Consider the following 22882-nt stretch of genomic DNA (forward strand, 5'->3'; position numbering starts at 1 on the left):
TAGTTTAGTGGTTATGTTCAGTGCTACTCTCTAACAGCAAGAGATTAATTGCCCACTCAGATACCTGAACAAGGAGCCACTGCCCTCAGTAACAAGAAAAACACCAGCAGTGAAAAGCACCTCCTCCCCGTTGACCTCCTTCCTACTCTCTTCCCTCCACCCCTCTCCATTACGGCACGATTTCTCACTGCCAGGTAATCTGCACAACTACCACTGCTCCAAAGTGGTGAGGGTAGTAGAGCAGAATGAGGGCATGCTATCTTTTAGCACATGACTATAGTCCAGCAGTGATAATCGTTTCATACTACCTAAGAAAAAAAATCAGCAGTATAATAATGTTAGTCAGGTAGCGTTTTCCACCTTATCAACACCTGCAGACACAAACCTGCACTGACAAATGCTACACCAGAGGGTAGGATAAGTGGAATTAGAAAATACTACCTTTAGGAACTATTGGGCTCCCAAATGCGATATGCAACAGTAATGTAGATAGCATGGAAAACCAGACAATAAGTACAGCTTTGAATTCAAACATGACCTTCAAAGAGCTTTTTCTTAGAAACACAGAGTAAAAGCCCTAAACCTTTGAAAGAGCATGACCAAACAATAAGCCCCCAACTTCGTGTATGCCTCTGAGAATTCATTCTCAATAATGGACTCTCAGAAGTCTTTTATCACTGTTTTAAAGACTTTATTTATCAAATTTGAAAGATATCTTCTCTTTGCCTCATTTTTATCACAGTCTCAAGGTATCTTATCAATATTCACTCAGCAAGCACAAGCATATTTCTAAGTGACAGTACGGAACAGTATGTGATAAACTGGAACATTTTTGCAGCTCAGACCAACGTGCAAGATAAAAGCATATAGGCTCCTGCAAAAGCAGCAGGGCTTTGGCTGAAATGTCAGAAGCAACTATTTTGTGGGTAGTGATTCATTAAGCTGACACTTCAAAAACTGGAGGAGCTGTTCTAGTGCTCCAAGCTAAGTTTGAAAAACCTAGACACCCTTGAACTATAGGTTCAAGGCAGAGTCTAGTAACCCTACTCTCACTCTTCCAAGTGAATCAAATTGCACTCTATGATGGTTAGGACAGAATATTTCATAGGCAAGATCTTCCGTAAAGTGGAGTTGTGTTTGTAATTCACAGACAGTAGAGAGCCATGACACTATTAGAGAAAGGGATGTTTCCAGACATTTTTGGCCAAAGCTGAATAATTATTATTATTCTCTTTCAACACTGAATTTCAAGAGTGGGTGAAGAAAAGTCCTGTATGTACATAATTTGAGAATTCTCTAGTATGACGTGTGCTTATGAGAAAAAAAAACTAAATGTGATCATTAAATGCATCCTTTATTAAGCAGATAATGCAAGTATCTATATGAAGTTTTACAGTGAAATAAACTGCCAATAAGATTTTGCAACTATAGCTGCAACACAGAAATTGGACTGTTGATTCAGCTGTTATTATGTTTGTAGTGAATCTTCATTGCCATGAGCATGTACTGTGTGAATGCATATAAGTCACATGAAAGACTTGTAGCCTACATATGAGATAAATGAAAAAGCTCGGAAGGTGAATAAGCAAACAAAAAATCATGTTGAAAGGATGAGTGAAGCTATGCAGGGCCTTGTTAGTGACCAAATCTTAAAATCAACCAAACAGTTAATCCTGCAGCCAACGAGGAACAGAGGGATAATGCTCTTCTCGCTCTAGCTTACTTAATAATATTCTACAATGACTAGAAGAACAGCCAATGGAAGAAATACAATATCAACATTAAATTCTGCAAAGTGGGTAAAGTTTTACCTTGCACTAAAGCAGCAGATAGTAGTTTGATTTAAGCATTCCCTTTATTCATCTGTTAGATAGCCAAGGCAGACTATTACAAAATTGATCTAAGGCACATCGCGATTCGGTAAAATGGTTATTTTAGGATGTATTTTTTGTTTATTACTCTTGATAAATGACTGTGCTTTAAATAATATAAATCATGCATGTATTGACAAAAAGAAAACAAGAATTATCTGAAGGGATATTATAGAACTAAAACTTGACACAGAAATGCATCCAGTCCATTACAATACGTTTTTAGTCAGTGTGTTTAAGTCTTTTATCTACCACTGTTGTAGTGGAAACAGCAGTGGTGTAACTCCTCTTGCCCTCGTAAAAGTTAAGGACTAGTCCTAGATCCAATTATGTAGTGCTAAACAGCTCAAAGTCCCCTGCTGTGATGATATACAACATTTTTCCCTGGTAGTGATTCTTTTCTAAGGATAATACAAGACAAAAAACGTAGTAGTGGATTACAGAACTTGTGAGACTTTCTTATTGTGAGCAGAAACTTCAGCAATTACCTATGAGCAAGAGAGCTCATTTACTGCAAGCCTGTTAAATGCATGGGTTAACTCCTGTGCTTGGGAAAATTGGGGGCGGGGAGGAGGTGGCTCATGGCAGTGGCAGGGCTGACCCATCTCTAAAAATCAATTCATGTCATCAGCTTTAGAAAGGTAATCAAGTGTTACATCTACATTCCCCTAACGAGTTCTAATCTACTGCAGGTTTAACTACAGTTGATTTAATGAGGCTACTCTGAGAACTCGAAGGAAGTTTGGGGATTTTACTTAAGAAACAGTAGATGCAGGAGCAGACACTTGGGATTTGATAACTAAGGATGAGAAGCCCTTGTTAATCATGTCTTCCCAGAAGTCAATAATTAAAATCTCAGTTTTTCCTGAAGGAATTCTTCCTTCAGTGTGCCTGCAAACACAGTCCCTGACAACTGCCATATGATTTTCAGGTTAAATGTTTTAGTCTCTAGGACAAGAATTTAATAGGTCTTTTAGTCTTCCAAAGTGCCAAATTAATTGTTAGAGCTACATGAAAAGGGGTATTTTTTCTGCAGAATATATCTGCTATAAACAGCTAGGACCTGTTATGGCTTTCAAAATAAATTTAACTCTCTCAGAGTGAAAAAGTGGTTCTGTTCTCATAAACCACCATTATAGAAAGGGGTAGGGGAGCACATCAGGACAGTCCAGGTAATTTTAGTTTGGGAAATCCATTGGCTCATGGGTTTCAGTAACCCTCTGTAAACTCTTTTTTCAAAATACTGCCTCTATCAGTGACAAAAAACAAAAACCACACAAGAAACAGTGGCATCATATATAACTTGAGTTTAGTGAGGATGGAGCTGAGCCATTCATAGTTCCTGCAGAATTCTGCAGAAAAAAATAGTTTCCTACATGAATTCTATCACTATTAACTTGTTAAATATGTTACCAACTTTGGTGTGAGAGAAAGGAATAAAGGTGACTGAACCATCCTGCCACTGCACAGAGACACATGTGACAATGCTTTACACTATCACAAAGACTTAGCAAATAATTTAAATACTTTTTTTTTTCTTTCTTGTTCTTATCTTAAAATATGTTAGTTGCCGGAAGCAATGATAGGGAATTTTTTGATTGTTTACCCGGTGTTCTTTTGGAGCCATCCTGGGTCCTTACTGTAACACAGGAACCCACCACTCACCCCTCAGCTGACATCAAGGAACCAATATAATTACAACATGAAGAATAAAAAAAAAAAGACAATAAAGCAAATAACAAATCAATTCCCCATGGACAGCAATAAACAAATGTCTTTCCTCTGCACTATTTCAAATTCTTTCATAATATCAGTCCATATTCAAGGCTACTTTTAAAAAGCTGCTGGTAATAAAGACAACATCAAACCAAGTTCCTTTTGTCATAAAGTTTGCTCTAAGCTATATATAGTCCTCTTTTGATTATCTGAGGAAGTAAAAATGCAATAGAAAAAGGCAGAACAGCAAAAGCAAACACACCCATTTTATTTTCCATTTCTCTTCTCACTTGTCATTTATTTCCCCTTATGGAGGCCACCAAGGTTTTTAATATATTTGAATCTCATACTCACAGTCCTCAAAGGGCATTAAACATTGAGGATTCATCTACTTATGTTCTCATATTGAATATGATAATGCACATGCAGATTTCTGGTGCTATGAAACACATGTTTGGTTTCAGCCAACTTCCCTTTCAGACACACTCCTGAAAACTAATTAATGGAGTAAAGCACACACTCATCACCCCCAATTAAGGCAAATATACTGATCCAACTAAGTGTACTTCCCACCTGGAGAAACTCTGGAACACATTGCATTAGATTCTTAGTACACCTTCCATTTCCCAAACTCTTCCTTTTTTTTTTTTTTTTTTTTTTTTTTTTGTTCCTTTCCTTTTAATACCTCCATCAGCAACATTATTATACTGTAGGAATTAATGTCTCCCAATAATATGTATAGTGAATTTCCCAACAGGATAGTTAATGTATACACATCAGCACATCATAGTAGGAAACGTGTGGCCAATAAATACATGGGGTTAGTACACAGTAGTTTTGATGATCTCAAAGCCAAAGCTGGTATTCATCGGAATGCATCTCCATTTCATTCTGTGGAGCAATGCCAATCTATACCAGTTGAGAATTTGGCCTTTCATCTTCTTTCTTTTACAAAGCTAGAGCAGAAATAGCTAAAATTAGTTCTTGGTAAACTTTTAATCTCATTGATATTGAATTTGATCCCTCATAACATGATCCTTCATGAATTCCAGAGACTTAATCTTTGCTAAATAGTTTTTCATGAGTGAACACTAATGACTTTGTGACACCAGAAAGGGAAATTAAAAAAATATGTTCTTGCAGGGAAAAAGATGTGTTAGAAATACCAAATAAATTAATTCCGGCTTTTACAAGTATTCCTATCTTTTGAATTGTAGCAATCAAGAAAGATGTATGCCTTCTGCCTAGTCTGGAGGGAAAGAATTACCTCCTACTATACCTGGGAGCTGTTCAAAGGGATAGACAGTTTTTTAAATTAAAGACATACTTTGCAAAGAATCACATTTTGGCCACGATAGTCACTCACAGCGGACCTCAGCTTACTTCTGAAATATTCAGAGACTTTTTTCCCCTAGCATAGGGAATCTGATGTCTGTGAAGCAGAGTGAAGATTAGTCTTGGCTATGAGGTCCTATTTAATTCTGTGGGAGCTCAAGAATGCTATTGCAGGCAGCTTTTGCAGGCTCCAGTTCATCACAGATTCCAAATATTTGCAGTCAGGAGAAATGGAAACTGTGGTGTACAGAAATAGAAAAGGCTAAGCAAATGTGTTATTGTAGCTATTTTGTGAAAGACTTAGCAGTTTTGAAGAGGATCTCCTGGTTGTTGCTACAACTCCAAAAAAAGCTCCATGGGAAACAATGAAAGAAATGAATAGTGGGCAGTAACCGCTGGTCCACGTAAGGGCGCCACGTAAGTGCAGGTGATATGGCAAAAGCCATGGCAGCCAGCAAGAAGGTGGGAAACCAAATAACTGTAAAAAGCTCAGAAATTACAAACTGAAAATAGCCCCTCAAAGCAGGCCGTCAGGTCACCTTGAAAGGTTGTTGAGAGAAAGGTGATTGTGACCTGGGCCTGATTTCCCACAAAGAAAATTTATTATTTCATCAATTCTGTTCTAACCTGAACTCTCAGAAACAACTTGAATTCAGTCAAGTTATGAGTTAGTAATCATTAGTTTTCTATTAGGCTGTGAGCCTGAAACTAAAATATTTGCTTTTAATATGTAGCTCTTGTAGGCAGGCTACAAACACAATGAGGGAAAGTGAAGAGAGATCAAGATTTTCAAGAGACATCCAGTTCAGATTAAAGGGTTTCAGAAACGCAAGCAGATGCTCTGTGTAGAAACTATATGTTTGCAGCCACATTATAAAGGAGTTGGGTAACGTTCACCAAATTGCAGTCCTCAGCCCAGAAGATTTCTTCACCACGGAAGTGCTCACTCTGACTGTTTACAAAGACTTACTTGTGAACAAGAGGATGTCATTTAGTCCTGCTGATAAATTGACTCATCAGCTATAAAACTGCCCTTTTGCTGTGTTTAGTCATCATTACTAAAGGTACAGAGATGGCAAGTGTCACGCATTTCAAACAAGTACATTCAAGTAATAAGAAAGTGAACTAGTGCTGAATATTTTTATTGACTTATGCTATGGAACAAAAATAACAATGATTCAAAGGATAAACAAGTCAGAGAAGATAGGGAGGTGGGTGGATGGATATACTACACCAGTAATCCCATCCTGCTAAAGTAGAACTATGGGATAATGTAATAAAAGATGTAGAGACAAACTCAGTTTCATATTCAACAGGACAAAGGCCTTGGAGACCTTACATTTAGCTCATTTGTAGTATAAACATGTCAAGTATTTAACTTAAAAAGATAATGCTTCTTCCCTGTCTCTGAAGTTTTAACTCTTGGGGGTGGATGTTATCCTTCTTGATTTTTCCACTTGGAGAGAGATTCAGGGAATGAGGTACCAGATATTATCCTACTAAATACAAAGACAGCTGGAAAGGGACATACAATCAAATATTATTTATGTGTGATCAGTTCCTTCAGTTATTAATTAGCTTTTGATTAACTTTTTTAATGTATTAATGTAGGTAGTTTTTCTGTTTATTTGCAAGACTAACTATGCAGCATGATAGTCTCAAATATCCAGAGATGGCAGTATCCACATAAAGGTCCTATTTTGGGCTGGATTACTTTCCAAAAGGTTATTTCCTTAAAAAAAATACGTATATTTGCTTTTGTGAAGTGCTCAAATTACTAATGAAACTCATTGAAGATAAGGTAACATAGATACAGGAAAAGTTGCAAGATTAAATGTGTCTTTTGTTAAGCACTGAAAGCAGAGTAAAGCATGTAAAGATGGGCGACGCTTATCCAGATCGGCTTTAACGGATCTCAATAAAGCTTGGGCTGCTGCAAATGATTAAGTTAAAATCATGCCAACATACTAATGGTTCTGCATATTAGCAGTGTTAACTACTCACAAGATTGAGGAGGGATTATTACCTGACATTTTCATGTCCTTCCTGAACTCCAGAGTGTGACAGTTTGAATTAAAACAAAGTTATCTCTGTCAGGAGAGGATGAAATAGAAGCGACAAATACTTAATCAAGCCAGAACTTGGGATGCTGAATTGGGGCTGAAGGTGATTACAGTCACCGGTGATGGAAAGTTATCCACCTGCGTGTTATATCGGTGAAAAATAATAAGTTATTAGTTTGAAATTTGTGAAATGACTCATAGAAGAATCTTACATTATAATGACAGAAGGGACATTTACTGTATTTGTATTAGAAAAAGGCTGAATATCTCTGCTTGGTCTCTGAAAAGCACCACAACAAGAGATAAGCATATCTAAACCATGGGTAAAGGGGACATCAAAAAGCAGACCCTGGAGTTCAGGTTCAAGCTGCATCAGGACCAACACACAGATTGCAAAAATTTTGCAGGCTCTTTCAAACTGCCTTGGCAAAAATCCTATCAGATTAACTGATTATTGCAAGCTTGTTGCATTTCTTAATTAGTAGCAATCACATGAAATCAAGTTCTGTGGGGTTTCCCACATTTGATCAAAAAAATCTCGGGAGAATGGCTACTCCATTATATTTGAGCTAAAATGTGGGTACCTCCTGTCTCTGAATCCAGTTCTGAACATGTACAAAACCTGTGGGTTTTAGTGAAGTGCTAGATATTTTAAATATGCAAATGAGTGCCTGAGAGGATGTCCTTTCCTCTCTGTTAGTTATTGCCTATTAATCTGCAATATACAAAATACTTGCAACTTCCTTCCCATGTCTTAAAATTCTATATCTATATGGTTGGGTGATAAAGAACAAACATGCTCCTATGTCTATCACTAGCTCACAGCCACTGAGACTGGCACAAGCAGCATTTTTTCCCCCTCTCAGATATACCCATCAGGATTTTCTTACCTTCAGATTTTACTTTCAGATTAGCCTGCCCAAAAAAATGCAGCTCCTGCAGTTCACGGGAAACCCTGAGTGGCATATTGTAACATAACTTCAGTCTTTGGCACAGAGCTGTAGGACGTGGATGACCTCTTCTATGTAGCTGGAGTGCTGCTGACCAGATGACTCATGGAGGAAACACAATATTGACACAGACATACAATGCTGTTGAAAAGATTTTGTTTAGCAATTGTTTATTTGTTCAGGAACTTGGTACCACATTAGCACTTTTGTTCTGACTTGGGATTCACTGATTATTTCCAGAAACCCCTGACTGCTATCAGAATAACAGCATTAGAAATGCTTAAAAACAAACATGCAATACATTGTCCCAAATACAACGGGGCTTTCTGCTGGATAACCCTGCCATGCTGTGCATTCAAAAAGTAAATGAAGTTGGCAAAAGGTCTGGGAGTTCAAAATATTTGAGTTTTTATTGGCTTGTCCACCAGTAAACACCCTCACCTAAACTTATCTACTATGTCACGTTGTCAACTAAAATTTGGCACAACAGTATAGATGCAATAAAGTCCACGTTCTCGAAGTGAAAATTTGCGAGTCAGTCATTGAAAGACTACGTGTTTTAAGCCATTCAGTTTGTATTTCTAGTGAGGTGTAGGTGTTCCTTGTGTTCTCACAGCATTTGGTAATATGCCATAAGACACAGATGAAGGAACCTAGTGAGCTAAAGAGGGAGTCTAGTAGGATATTGTAAATACCGCTCCTCCCACTTGAGGATGATTGTATGTATCACTATGGGAATAAATATTTCATTGGTATTCTGCAGGCGTTGCAGGAAAATGCTACTATTACAAAAGCCTGGATCATAAACGTGAAGGGGGGAGGGAAAGAAAGGCTTAGTTCTCATCTAAGTGTAAAGGATACTTCAAAACAAAACTAGGTAATAAGGCAACGCCAGTCCAATTAAAGCCTACTGAAGTGAATTGAAAGATTTTAATTTATGTCAAATGCTGTTGGCTCTGTTTCTTTGTGATTCTGTGCTGTTATTTGTGTGTGTGTGTGTGGGGGGGTGGTGTCTGGAATGCAGTAGCACGATCATCTGTGTAGCTGAAAAGCATTCCTTTCTATCATATTTTAGAAAATGGGGGTTCAAGCCACAGGGACATGTTATCTCACCTTGCCTAAAAGGTGCCCAAGGGAAAATGGAGGCAGAGTGGTCAAGACAAGTGGTAGTAGCTTGCTTTCATTGATTTTTTTTACTGTCTAGCAAAGCATGAGAACTCAATTTTATTCATGAATGTGAAGTTTTAACAAGGAAACAAAAAAAACAGACTAAGCCTCTCTCAGGGGTATGAAATTAACCTATGGAACTGTCACAGGGCCATTTATGTGCTTCTACAGTAAAAATTATGTGACAAAACATACTTTTCCCCTCTTCTGCTTGGCTGAGCTGTATTTTCAAAGAAAACATCAATTAAAAAGAAAGATCAAACTAATAAACTGTTTCCTGCATCCTCTGTGATTATTTGTAGAATTCAGTATTTTCCCTTTAGCAGCCTGTCACTTTCTGAAAGACACAACAACAGAACTCAAGCTTTCTCAAAATGTGAAAGCTGCCCACAGAAAAAATCTTCTTTAACATTATTGCTTCTGTTTGTATGTGTAACTTATCTAAGTTAAAGACCTCATGCTATATGGGCAAAACTCAAAGCTGTGAGACTTATATTTTCTCAGCTAGTCTTTCCCTGTGTAAAGAACCTGAAACTCCCAGTTTTGTTCCCCTTCTACTATTTTCTTCCAATGGCCACATTCTCTGGGTGCTGGGAATACTATCCTCAACTGGGACTTTTTTGTTGTGAAACCCTCAAGTTAGAGCAAAACTGTCTTGTGCCAGCTGCGTACTCACTCAAGTTGTATAACTCAAAAGTGTTGGGTTGATAGCTTTTAAATATGTTATGCTAATTATAATACTGAAAAAGCAAAGCATCAGGCAAAGTTAAAGATACTGTGTGCATTAAACTCATTGCCATCAATGAATATACGCAAGTTACTCAATAAATTTTCAATAGAGTAGAATAAAATGAGGATACAACAGATAGAAAATGTCCACAAATGATCAACTGGTTTCCTTGAGTATTTCTGTTGAGATAAGGTTTAATACTGGTTCCCCAAACACCTCCTTGATGGCAAACTGTGTTCTATCTGTATACTGAAATCCGAAGCTTTAGGTTAAAAGACTACTGAATATCATAACTGCCACCTAAACTTAAAAGATTATTACAAATATCTCCAAATGTGACTTTACACTGGTATATTCTTTACTGAGAGGGTGAAAAGACACTGGAACAGGTTGACCAGAGACGTTGGGGATGCCCCATCCCTGGAAATGTTGAAAGCCAGGTTGGATAGAGCTTTGAGCAGCCTGGTCTAGTGGAAGGTGTCTCTGCCCATGGCAGGGCCATAGGAATTAGGTGATCTTTAAGGTCCCTTCCAACACAAACCGTTCTGATTTTACGATTCTAGAATATTGGATTGTATCTGGGTGTGCCAGAAGAAGCCACACGGGCCTTCTTTTGGCACAGACCTACTTATGTCAGTTTAAGATGTGCCTGTAAAGCCACAAGCTCGTGCTAAATTGATTTTCTTAATGTTAAATATAAGCTCACCTACAAGCTGCCTCCATCTAACTAAACTGAATTAAGACAAATTAGTCTGACTTGTGTCTAGTCACAGGCTCCGAGTACAAAGGCAACTATGTATGTGGTGGAGCAACAGCCTGCAGTGCCCTTGCAGATTTCTTGCTCTGCTCCAAAGCGTCAGCTGGGCTACTAAATATCCCAGATAGCCAAAGAGTCATTAGCAAGGGCTGAGGGAAGTGTCTAATAACCACCAGTGTCTTGATCTGCAGTTATTTATTGAAATTTGGGGCTGGAGCATCCTTGTACTAATTGTTGAATGTCTTGTGAATACTGGAAATGTCTGCAGGACATGCTAGTTAGCTTCCTTAATAGCCCATTTAATCTGTTTTTATGATGCACCGCTGAAAATATACAGACAGTAAAAATAGATGGCTTTTTTGGTTTGTTTATTAAGGCAAGAATAAGTCTGTACAGTGCAGAATGAAAATGTTTCCCTGTCATTAGTGATTGCCATGGTCCAATCTATTATTGCAAAGGCAATCAATACAGGCTCCCTCAAGCAGTACTCCTGAAGGAAGATATCCCTTGCCAAAGCATCTGGATCTAGTATATAGCTATAAAGATTTACACAACTTGCCAATAGAGATGAGATTTCTATTGGCATGTATTTTTTTTTATTAGATGGAAATAGGTTTTCCATCTACAGGGCACAATGGAAGAGTTAAGGAGAGATTTTCAGACACCAGATTTCCTACCTGTTCTGAGTTTAAAGCAGATGGTGGGCATTTTAATATCACTTTTTTGAACAAAAGCCTTTATTTAATGTTATTTTTTTAAAAAAGACAGCTCCCTGCTGGAATTGTGTAATTTCTGTGACTTCTGCACACGGTTTGTCAAGTTGGTGATGAGTTATGTTGGATTTCTCATCTTCTCCACAATACAACTGTGGCATACGTGATTAGGACTAAGCATTCAGTGCTCAGTTTTAAGTGTTTGTTATTAATAAACAGAGAGGCTTTCATGTCTTCCACCTAGGAAGCATTTTACAAATACTAATTACATTTCCAAAGCACCAGATTCGTGAGGCAGATAAGGATTGGGAACAGATTTACCAAAAAAGCAATGTCAGTTGTTTTTTCCTCCCACTTAGCACTAACGAGCGTAGCACTTGCCAGTGTAACATGTCATGGGACACGGAGGGAGGTATTCAGCTGTATCTGAGGTCTCAGGGACTTTAGCATGCTTTCCTCTTTAAGTATGAGAAAGAAAATGTCTCAAGGACATGTCCTCATCCTACTGAAACAGGCAGGCATCTTGTTTTAAATTTCAGTGGCATAACATTTTGATATTAAAAGGGTGGAATTCATCACACCTAACTTCAGCACTCTAAAATCACATGCCAATCATCCAGCCTTTCCTTAAGGCTGGGGCCAGGCTCAGCACCTAGTTTCGAACCGTTTCTTAGGATAGACAGAAGTTCTTTGTGTAGGTGGCTCCCCCTCAGCTGACTCAGGAATGTGTTTACATGAGTAAGTTATCCTAGACACCTAACTTTTAACTTTTAGGTTGCTGAAGTTTGATAATATAAATCCCACCCTGAGTGGAGTTTACATGATAAAGACACACATCCTCGCAAGCAACATGGCTGGCATGGGAACTTAGGAGTTCCTGTTTCTCAGTCTAATATTTAGTAAAATGTGTTATGAGGCACTACATTCTTATTCTAAAGACAATAAAGAAATGGCATTATTTTATACCTTTTCATTCACAATGGAAAAAAAAAATCATATTAAACCATCAGAAAGGTAAAAAACCATAAACAATGGAACAAATTAAGGTTGCACTTTCAATGTTATTTCAGTTGATGGGCTGTCAGTGGCAGCCACAGCTTTGGGAGACCCGGTCCTGCCCAGCCATCACTGACCCCCCTTTCTCACCCTGTTTCAGCCCAGCTGAGGTCATGGCCGAGCTCTGTAGGCAGCTGGTGCTGTGGGGCAGCAGCGTGTGGGCAAGAGGCTGGAGGGAGGGATGGGGGCAGGAAGGAACCAGCTCCTGCAGCACCTTGCTGCCCAGGCTCCTGTGTTGCAAAGCTATATCCAAGTGCCGCTGGTATTTCCTCAGCCACCAGCTGCTTTTACCTCATAAAGGGGCTTGATTGCTTTGTTCGTTGAGCCTGGCCGATTACTTGGCACGCCTATTATTCTAACAAGGATTGTTATTTTCTTTGGAGCCAGTACATCCCTGTTGGCAGCCGCTAACACCTTTCAGCCTAACTGTATCCTGCTAACATGTAGCTTTGAGTGCAGTCTGTGTACATATAGACAAGCACAGTCCCTTCCTTGAAATGTCTGCAACCTCAACATTAAACAATACTAAAATCTGTGTGCTGCTCACACCCCGACTGATGAGGGTGCTTATAAGCAGAGAGAAGCACAAGCGGATGTGTGGCACCTTCAATCTCACGGGTGTTACACAAATGCTGAAATTCATACATGCTCCGGGTCCCTGGCATAATGAACATTCAAACAGACGGCAGAGGTCAAGCTTCAGGGCAGGCGAGTTCACAAAGATCTCAGAACTAAGATGTTTAGTGTAGGACAATGCTTTCTTAGCATTTCAAACCTTTCTCACTCCCATATCAGGGCCAAATCACCAAATCAAAACCAGGCAGGGAGACAGAGGGACTGAAAATACAGCCCGGTAGTGAGGGCATTTACTACAATACGATTTAAACAAAGACAAGAGGAGAGAGTGCCTGGCGCGGTGTGGTTTGGGCATTGCCCTGGCTGAGAGCAGGGACTTGCACCACCATGCACTTGTGAGTGCTGTAACTCCTGGGCTATAGATTATTCTGCAGGCTTTGTCCTCACGATAAAGTTTTCCTTTTGACAGATCAATTTTTCTTTAAGATGAAAACCTCTCTGTCAAAAAATTCCCAACCAGCTCTTTCACTAAGACAATCAGCAGCTCAAATCAAAAGAACTGCGATAACCCCAAACCTTAGGACTGAATTGCCTTAATTATATATTACACTTGATAGAGCAATCAGAGTTGCTTTGATTTGGGTTATGAATAGATAAGATCTCTGTGAAAGATTTAAAAAGTCACTCTGTGCCTATTTTTTGCTTTTTTTCTTTTTTTAATTGACATTACCTTGACAAGTTCATGTAAAGTATCATATTCTCTCCCTGGCATGACTGAACTCTATGTTGCTCACAGTTTTATCACTGCAATGGCAAATATCCCTCTGTGTTTAGAGGAAGAAACGGAGACAAAATTATCAGCTAAGAAAAGGAAAAAATGGATTTGCAGTATCAGTTTTGGTTTAGGCTTTCTCAACAGACTTTTATCTTGAAGCTGAAGTTTCTGCTCTCCTTTTTGTCCTCAATACAAAAATAAAAAATCTATTAGAATACAAAATATTTATCTGAGCTTTTCAAATCAAATTTAAATTTTCAGTTATCACATATAGTCCTTTCTTTGAAAACGGCTTCAGTCAGATCCTACGATTTGACTACAAAAGGATATACGACTGCCTCTGTTCAACAGGGAGAATAAGATTAAAGCTGTTTATGAGAGGATGGTAGGTTCAAGGTGACAATGCATCATGATTTTATACCAAACAGAAGTAGCATTAAGAATTATCTCTAGATCACAGTACTGGCTAATAGTTTGTAAAAAAACCCTGGGTTTAGTTACAGAAACATGAAAAAAACATTAAAGACATATTGAAGCACCAACAGAATGCTAACCTGATAGCAGGCACTATCTTGAGAATGTATTTCTGACTCTAAGCTGTGGCATTTACAGGCCACGTTTTCAAAATTGTTCTCTATTGTTGACTGTGTCCAGTTTGCAGATGGAAGTTCGGCACATAACATTGTTCTGGACTTCACCTTTCCTCTCTCCCTCCCTCCCTCCCTCCCTCCTTTTATATGACCTGGGTGCTCAAGTTTGCCACGGTCAGAATTGCTGAGACTCAAGACTAATGTTTCTTATTTGGAAGCCAGCTCTTACTGAGGCGCAGTGTGCTCAGTGTGTAAAACTGCATCTATGTTATATCGCTTTTGACTGAGCACACAAAAAGGCACACAAGATCATCAAAGATGAGGTTAGAAGACTTTAGGCTGATGATAAGATAAATTTCTATCAGTGCAAGCAATTAAAACCTAAGAACATTGCCAAAGGATGTGGTGAATTCTCCATCCCATATCATCTTAAATATAACTGGATGTCTTTCTGAAAGATTTTCTTGACTTCAGCCACAAGTTACTGGGTTTGATATAGGAAGTATTGAGCGAAATTCTACAGTCGGTGTTAAAAAAGGAAGTTAGGTAATACACTAGATTATTATAGCGGTCTCTTCTGACCTCAGAATCTCTCCAGAATCTATCTATACATTCAGGACTAATTTATTAAAAGCCTGGCTGGCTGTTGCAGGCAATAAGGTATTGCAATACTTCAAGGGTTCTGTGAAAAAGGACTGTTGCCAACATTGCTGACTGCAGTCAGCATTTTCTGAAGATCATAAGAAGTGAAAATACAAAATAAGCATCCTTCTGATTCATGTACATTTCCCCCAAAATGCTTGCTTTCAAGTATTTTTCATTATCCAGCAACTGCACACCTTAAAATTTGAAATAAAATATTAAAATATTTCACTAGGATATGATAATTCTTCTCTGTCACACAAAATAAATGTCTAGAAAATACTACTTCTGCACGCTAAGTGGAGATGCATCTCTGGCTGTGGAGACCTTCTCTATAACTGTGTATTTGCCTAGGACTGCAGTCTAATCTGAAAATGCTCAAAGAATCAGCCAATTAGAAAGCTATCAGTATTAAAATTTAAATTTTCATTCAGTTCAAAGATAAAAAAATGGTAACCAAAGACTCCAGGGCCTGATGCCAAGACACAGTTTGTCAAGTACTTTTAGACAGATCTAGGTCTAGTGTTAACACGCTACAATCAGGCAGTGCACTGCTTGCTGCTGAGTTTGGTACCACGCTCATAGGCTGACTTCTGTAATTTTCACATTTTGCTAATAAATGGGACAAATGGCATTTCTCACTTTCGGAGCCTCAGAATCTGTGTTACAAAAGAAAATATTTTCATCCTTTGTGTGTAAAATGGTTGGTTAGGGAACCAACTTAACACCTCCGTGAAAGGAAAGGAAAAAATTAAAAAAGGAATCCCAGATATTTTTCTCAGTTGTTCTCTCCAAAAGTGTAGAAAAGCTATTGTTAAAATAGGTCAGCACATTACTTACTGCTTAGTCTACAAAATGGAAATCTGCAATGACTATGGATGGGCCCTACACTGTAACCCTTTGAGACCTTGAGAGGAGACCTCATAGAAATTTCCCTGCTTTCTAACCTCAGAGACAAATAGACCATAGAGACATGAGGGGTGTACTGGGGCACCTGCTCCGGGACCCCCTTTGGTAGCACAGTTATCCTGGAGGTGTGAAACCAGCCCTTCCCACCGATCTGCAAAGAGGAGTATTACATCTATGTTGAGCTGTGCTGCTTTTTTGACTCAATTAAGAGGGAACAGGAGAAACATACTGTATGGAAAAAACATTTAAAAATAAGCCATCCCCCATTCTCTACAAAATCTAGAGTTGGCTTTAAGGGATGGAGTTTAGGTTTAAACTTTGCAACAGAATATGCCCTTTAGCACCTTGTATGACCTTCTCTGAACTTTTGGCCAGCATTAATCCACTAAAGTGCACTGTAAGGAATTAGTGGGGAAAAAAAAAAAGGAAAAAAGAAAAGCTTTTCCATTGGTGTCTATGTTGGACTGTATTTAAAGTAAGCGGTTCTTTCCATACGTTGAATGACATTCAAGATCCAAATGAACATTCATTTTTACCTTAGACATTTGTCAGGAATGTGCTGGCAAACATCACAGGCAGAAAATTCCTGAAGAAACTGGCCAGGCTTTTCTATTGTTCAGTATGCTTTAGCTGTTCTTTGCTGTAGCTCTTTTAATTAAACACTACTAATTTGGCATCAGGGTGCTCAAATTTTACCAGACATCATGACACTAAATATCCCATATATATTATAAGGACACAATCTAAAACATATTAGCTGAGTGGTTGCACCCTTAAATGCCTACAGGTTACAATATGTCAGAAAATCTGGGTTAAAAGGGTTCCAGAACTGAAACCTAGTCAAAGGGAAACAGCAAAAGAGCTTTATTTTTCTGCCTGCTCTGACAGGTCACTGGATTTTGATTATGCAGTCAGATATGGTATTCATCCCCTTGATAATGAAAGGTGGGTGGCTGGCTGGAAAGAAAAGGCATGCAAGACAGCTTTTGGTCATTGTCTGCACTATTTCTAGTAATCCTCCTTGCTGTCTAACTCATGTGTTCAGGAAGGATTTGGGCCCGTGGGGTAAATGGAATTGAAATCTCTCAAGAGGAAAAAATGATAAGGAAACAATGTGTACTTGCCAGCATTTTTAGGAGAAGATGTTTAACAAAAGAAGGAGCCTGTATTCTGTATTAGATTACTGCATCGCTGCCTGTATTGCTTTCATTGCTGCCTCACAACGCCAACTCAAGACAATAGATGGACTGCTGCTGCTCTCCCAGCTCCTTGCTGAAACTTTACCAGCTGGATCTGAATATCACCAATCAAAAGTCATAATAATGCAAATCATTCACCATTTAATAAATAGACATGGTATTTATAGGGAGATAAACCCTTAACCACATTTCATTTACGGTCTACTGTGGACTGGGAGAACACACATGGTATAACTAGAAGACAGATCAGCTGCTCTGTAACTCTGTAACATACCTTTTTTCTTCTCTCTCTTTTTTTTTTTTTTTTTTTTTTTTTTGAGATCTGCAGAGCACCAAGTCAGATTTCCAGATGCTCGTTCCCAGCCTCAGTCCGGCATCTCAAACCTTCTGCAACAGAGGACACAACTGTGAAATTCACAGCATAGCAGTTAATTAAAGAGAAATGTAACAGTTAAATTAACAGTATGACAACAGCTTCTTCTGTGGTAATGGCAGCCTACCATGCAGACAGGGCAAGGTAGTGCCCTGTCCTGCTTTCCTTCCATCCTCTGTTTGCAGGAAAGTTGTGTCCTGGCCTTCATGGGCAGTGAGTTACCAGCTTGGAATCAAAGCTTCTGAGAAGCAACTACGATGGTGCTGTTGGCACAGTGTAATGCGGCAGAATTTTGTATCCACCGTCACGCAGTTAAAAAAACCACACCTCAGTTGTCCACCTATGGACAAACACTGCTAAGTTGTGTGAGTCTTCAAAAATGAGATGTGGGCCACTACGAATCATCCCCTTGGACTCAGAAGGAGCAAATGTGTTTCAGGCTTGTACTTACCGTGGTCCCAAACCCTCTGCCTTCTCTCACCACCTTTCCAAAGGGGCTGCATCAGGTTCCCAGGGTTCCACTTGTTCTGTGATGCCAGAGGCATAACACCAGGATGTGCTTGCACCATGGCAGCGCGTGGAGCTCTGTTTGTCATTTATATTTATCATCTGCCCAAATCGTCTCAATCAGTTTTACAGTTGTTTAGCTCCAATCACTGTAGACTGTGACATTTTATATCAAATACTCTTCCAACATTCCCACATTAATAAACACAAACAGTGAATCCTCTCTCTGTTGTAATGATGATTTCTGGCATAAATTAAAAGTGCATATTATTATGCCAGAATTAAGAACTGGTACAGCTTCATGCAATGCTGGAATATATATCCGAAAACTAATTTACTTGAGTTGTAATGTTAGGATTATCCTTCTGTCTTTCATGACTGATGCTTCATCTGGAGAATGCTTAATGTTTTCTTGTAAATGAGTGTTAACTCAAATGAATTATTCCAATCTGTTTAGTTTGTCCCTTTCTAACAAATGCAAATTATAATTAAAAAGTGAAAAAAAAAAAAAAAGGCAAACAACATTGAAACTCTAGTATGACAACACTGTGTAGATTTTTCTACTCTTAAGTCCACATCAATAAGCAATTTAACAATAGAGGAACTCTCAATGGGAGCCCAACAGATGAAATTATTGTAGAGCAGATCCTTGGACGGAATTTTTTTCTTTGCCCACCTAATTGCATGCAGCCATCCTTGTGTGAAATCCCCCATCAGATTACAGGGCTTGTTGTATGTAAATTGAAGACTAAATGCTTGGTAGCACCTTTCAGCTCTGCTATGCTGGAAATGAGTTTTTTAATAGGAAATTAGATTAGTAATATTTTAGTCAACAAAAATGTGGAAAATTTCTGCATAAAGATGAGAAAATTATTCATGCAAACTGACTTCAAAAAACAAGAATGAGCATTTGTAAAATTCTGTATACTACTATTAATAAAAATTCCTGTGCATTATATTTTAAACAAAGAATGGGATATTCAAACACAAATTATTTCTACCTTGCTGGCTATAGTATTAACTGAATTTTTGGTTAGCAACAGGTTGCATAATTTAGTGGCTTCTATTTTTAATAGGATTTTATACAGTACTCAAAGTGAGGAACAGTATGTGGAAAATTACAATGAACTCAGTCCAGATTACAAAAATAGACTTTTGCAAACCATCAACCAGGCACTAAAACAAGACACTGCCATTTCCAGTCCCTGTTATGCTGCAGTTGATTAGATTAACCTTCACTAAGTTTCAGAAGCTAAAGCAAGAAAAGACTCCTTTAGACTTGAATTTCCTCTGCAAATGCAGATGTGGTTCCTCTAGCATAAATTTGCTTTCCTTTGTGGCCCACAGCCCAGAAAACAACTATTCAGGTATTAATAAATTATCATTAATACTGTTTATAAACACTTACTTAAATGTTTCTTCCAGTTTGGGCTGGACCACAGAGCAAAGCCTGAATGTACCATACACTGAGAAAAGTAAGACAGACAGACAGAAACCGACAGATGGTTAGAAGAATGAAACAAAACATACATCATCATTAGACACGAAGTTTTAGGCAAAGACATTCCTGTTCCTAAGAGCCTACTGGCTTTTAGTAGCCTGGCTACAGTCAAAGTATTACGAAGCTTTGCGCTTGCCCCTAAGGAGGATATAAAATGTGATGGGTACCCAGAAGGGGGTCTCAGACTTCAGCAAGTTCTAAGTGGGAGTAAGAATTATATCAGCGGAGCAGTGAAAACTAATGTCTTCTCCAGCTTGCTGAACACGAAGGTGATAACTGTTCTGGGCTCCTGGCAGAAGGCTGCAGCTCCTTGAAGTCTCTTAAAATACCTCTCGATATTTCTTCACCTTCAAACATCAAGCATAGGAATGCATTTCCTGCTTCCACAAGGAACACATCTCTCTCTCCCTCCCTGTGTAAAAGCTTTAAAGAAGTAGTTGCTTAATTACATGAAGAGACCCGAGGAACTCATTTTAACTGTCAAATGCAGCTATTACTAATTCCAGCAATATGCTCTGTACGTACAAATGACACTATTGCTAGGACTAGGAGTACATCTAAAAGGGGACACTCATGCACCTGTTGCAAAAATCCATATAAACCAAGTTTAAGAAAGCTCCCTTCACACTGACACACACCACCCCCCCACCCCCACCCCAAATATTTAATAGCTCTTACTGCCAACAATAGTTCTAGATAGGAAAAAACCTAAACACAGCCCCTAGTCCCAGGGACTGACAATCTAAAAACAGCCCAGGGAAGCCCACACACAAGAGTTGTTTTACTTGTTGCATTGTTAATTCACGTCTTATGGGCTACACAATAGAGTGAATCTCCAGAAGGGTCATGAGTTTTGCTGCCAACTATTTTATCACTTTTTATGCATTTGGGGCATAAAAGAGAAAAAAAAGGCAACTAACTACCAGTGGCTGTAATGGTGACAATAGGGGAAGGGGAGAACCTTTTTGCCCATATTTTACTCCTCTCCCTCACTCTTAATTTCTTTTCTTACTTTCCTAAGACAAAGATTACTCCAACAAACAAGCAGATTAAAATCAGATAACTGAAGCTATTATCACCTGTGGCCTTCAACCCTCCCTCTGACAGATGTCACTGCAGTTTTCAGCTCAATGTGTGAATGTAAGCCCATTCCAGAGCTTGGTTGCTGTAAGATAGTGCAGCTGAAAACAGTATTTTGGGAGCCAATTTGCAAGGGAAGTGGGTCCTGGCATCCTTTGGAAGGGCGCAAGCAGCGTTCCATCCCGCTGTCTTAAAACCACAGTCACGTCTGCCTAAGCAGTGAAACCATCAGCCAGTCAGACAAAGAGTTATACTTCTAAGGAATTATTATTTATTTTCACGGTAGATAGCATGCAGTGGGCATAAATATTTTCAAAACTTTTCTTAACTTTTTTTTCTTCCTCCAAAGCTCCTGGGCTTGATATTTTCCTTCATCTCATTCAGACAGTACTCTGTACCATCCCTTACAACTGCCTGGGAAGTGTGCGCTGCACACAGAATAGAAATCAAAGCCATTTTCTTTAGTCTGCTTTTGTGTAATCCCAAGTCAAGCTTCCAGCCTCAATTTTTCAAATGTGATTAAAATGTAAATTACAAAAGTTAACAGTACTCTCAAGGACAGAAAAATATTAAAGTAAGTTTTCAAAGGTAAGAGACAAATATCAATCACTGGCAAGAAGCAGCCTAGGATATGAATGAATTGCATGCCATTTAGAGAAACAAAGAAATGCAACAGAATTAATCAGCAGATGCAAAAGAGAGTGTGATGCTGATACAAAATAGAAGAGATGTACCAGGAGGCATGAAACAGTAACCATGTGCATCAAATCATCAGCTGGTTTCTGCACAGATGGAAAAACCTCTGAAGAAATGCTACAAGATTTTTAGAAGAGGGTTTCAAGCTGGACATGAATTACAGGCAAACAATTCCAGTCTGTGCCTCTCTCTGCCTCTGTCTCCCTTGTACATGCACACACAGAAACCTTACTTTCATGTCAATCTCCCATCCTGGATTTCTGATCCTTGCTCTTCCTCTGCCAAGTTAAGGCTGAACTTTAAATTGAGCCTGGAAGGCCAGGGTGTGGTGGCACAACAGCAGCCTAAAAAACAGATACGATTTTTTCTGCATTTGCATTCCTGACAGATTCCTCACAACTCCTATGAACTAGACTGAGAACTCAGGAGAGAAATATGTAGGAACAGTCAGGCATAGCAAAAAGAATTAGGAAATATTTTGAAAATAGACTTGCCAGCCAGGGCATGCAATAGCCAAATTCACTTTAAGTCTCAACAGTGCAAGTTCAAAGGTTTCAATTACCCAAGAATATCCTGTGTTTAGCCAACACTGCTAATCTGGCGCATCTCTGCCTTCTCTGGCCAAGGATTCTTCCCTTCCATTCTCAACATACCCAGCACAGACAAATGCAATGTTAGAAACAGAGCAAACATGAGCAAAACATCGGCATAGCTTTGAAAGGCAGGCCATATATCTACAGTCATGATGAGTTTAAATTTTGTTTTGTTGTTCTTCCTGCTGTTTGCCAGCAATAAATGGCAATTGTACTTTCCGACCATGTTCAGCTGGGCTCTATGCCATTTTTTGCTGGTTTTGATGGCAGAGTTCTCAAAGACATATATTAAACTATCTGGCCCATGCAATAACTCACCAGGGCTGCACTCTTGTTTCCAAGGAGGCCCTATAAGGCAAGGGGACATAGGGTTTTTTTAGAAAGGTAGCAGTCTTCTGCATTAGTAATATTAAACTTTCCCATGGAATGTCAATAGCATTAACAAATTATTTTGATAAAAAACCAGCAGGCTTTGCAGATGTTTTTTTTTTTTTTTTTTTCAGTTTCAACAGAGAAAAATATGCAAGCTTTACACCCACTCCTCGATGCTGTACACTCCCTTACGGTCTGTCCTGTGACCATTCCTAAACACACTAATGTTACAGAGTTAATCTCATAATGGCAATGCGTCCACAAACAAATTACTGCAGTAATGTAGTTAGCTCAATTAACTTTTGAATCCATTCACTATGCAGAACTAAAGGTCATTTTCTATTAAAATATCTCCCTCCCACTTCCTTATCGCCCTTTGCAAATTACGGGAGTTAATATTAGAAATCCTGTCTATGCTATGTCAGGAAGAAGACAGGATGATGAAGCCAGAAAAAGACCTTATACTTTACTAACATAACACAGACATGGCCCAAAGAGAACATCTGCCTTCTTTCATGAACACATCTAATTATGGCAAATTGTTAACACCTTGAAGAGGAGTTTCATAGAAGGGTAAACTTTAACATATGCCATCCTCACATGGAAAACATCCCGTACTTCATACTTTTCCAAGCATATGCCCTTTTTCCTATAACAGTTTATCAAAGACCTTATTTTGAAAAGGACTTCAACCTGTTTTCCATTCCTGTG

Source organism: Falco naumanni, chromosome 4 (genome assembly GCF_017639655.2).
Source record: "Falco naumanni isolate bFalNau1 chromosome 4, bFalNau1.pat, whole genome shotgun sequence".
Lineage (NCBI taxonomy): Eukaryota > Metazoa > Chordata > Aves > Falconiformes > Falconidae > Falco > Falco naumanni.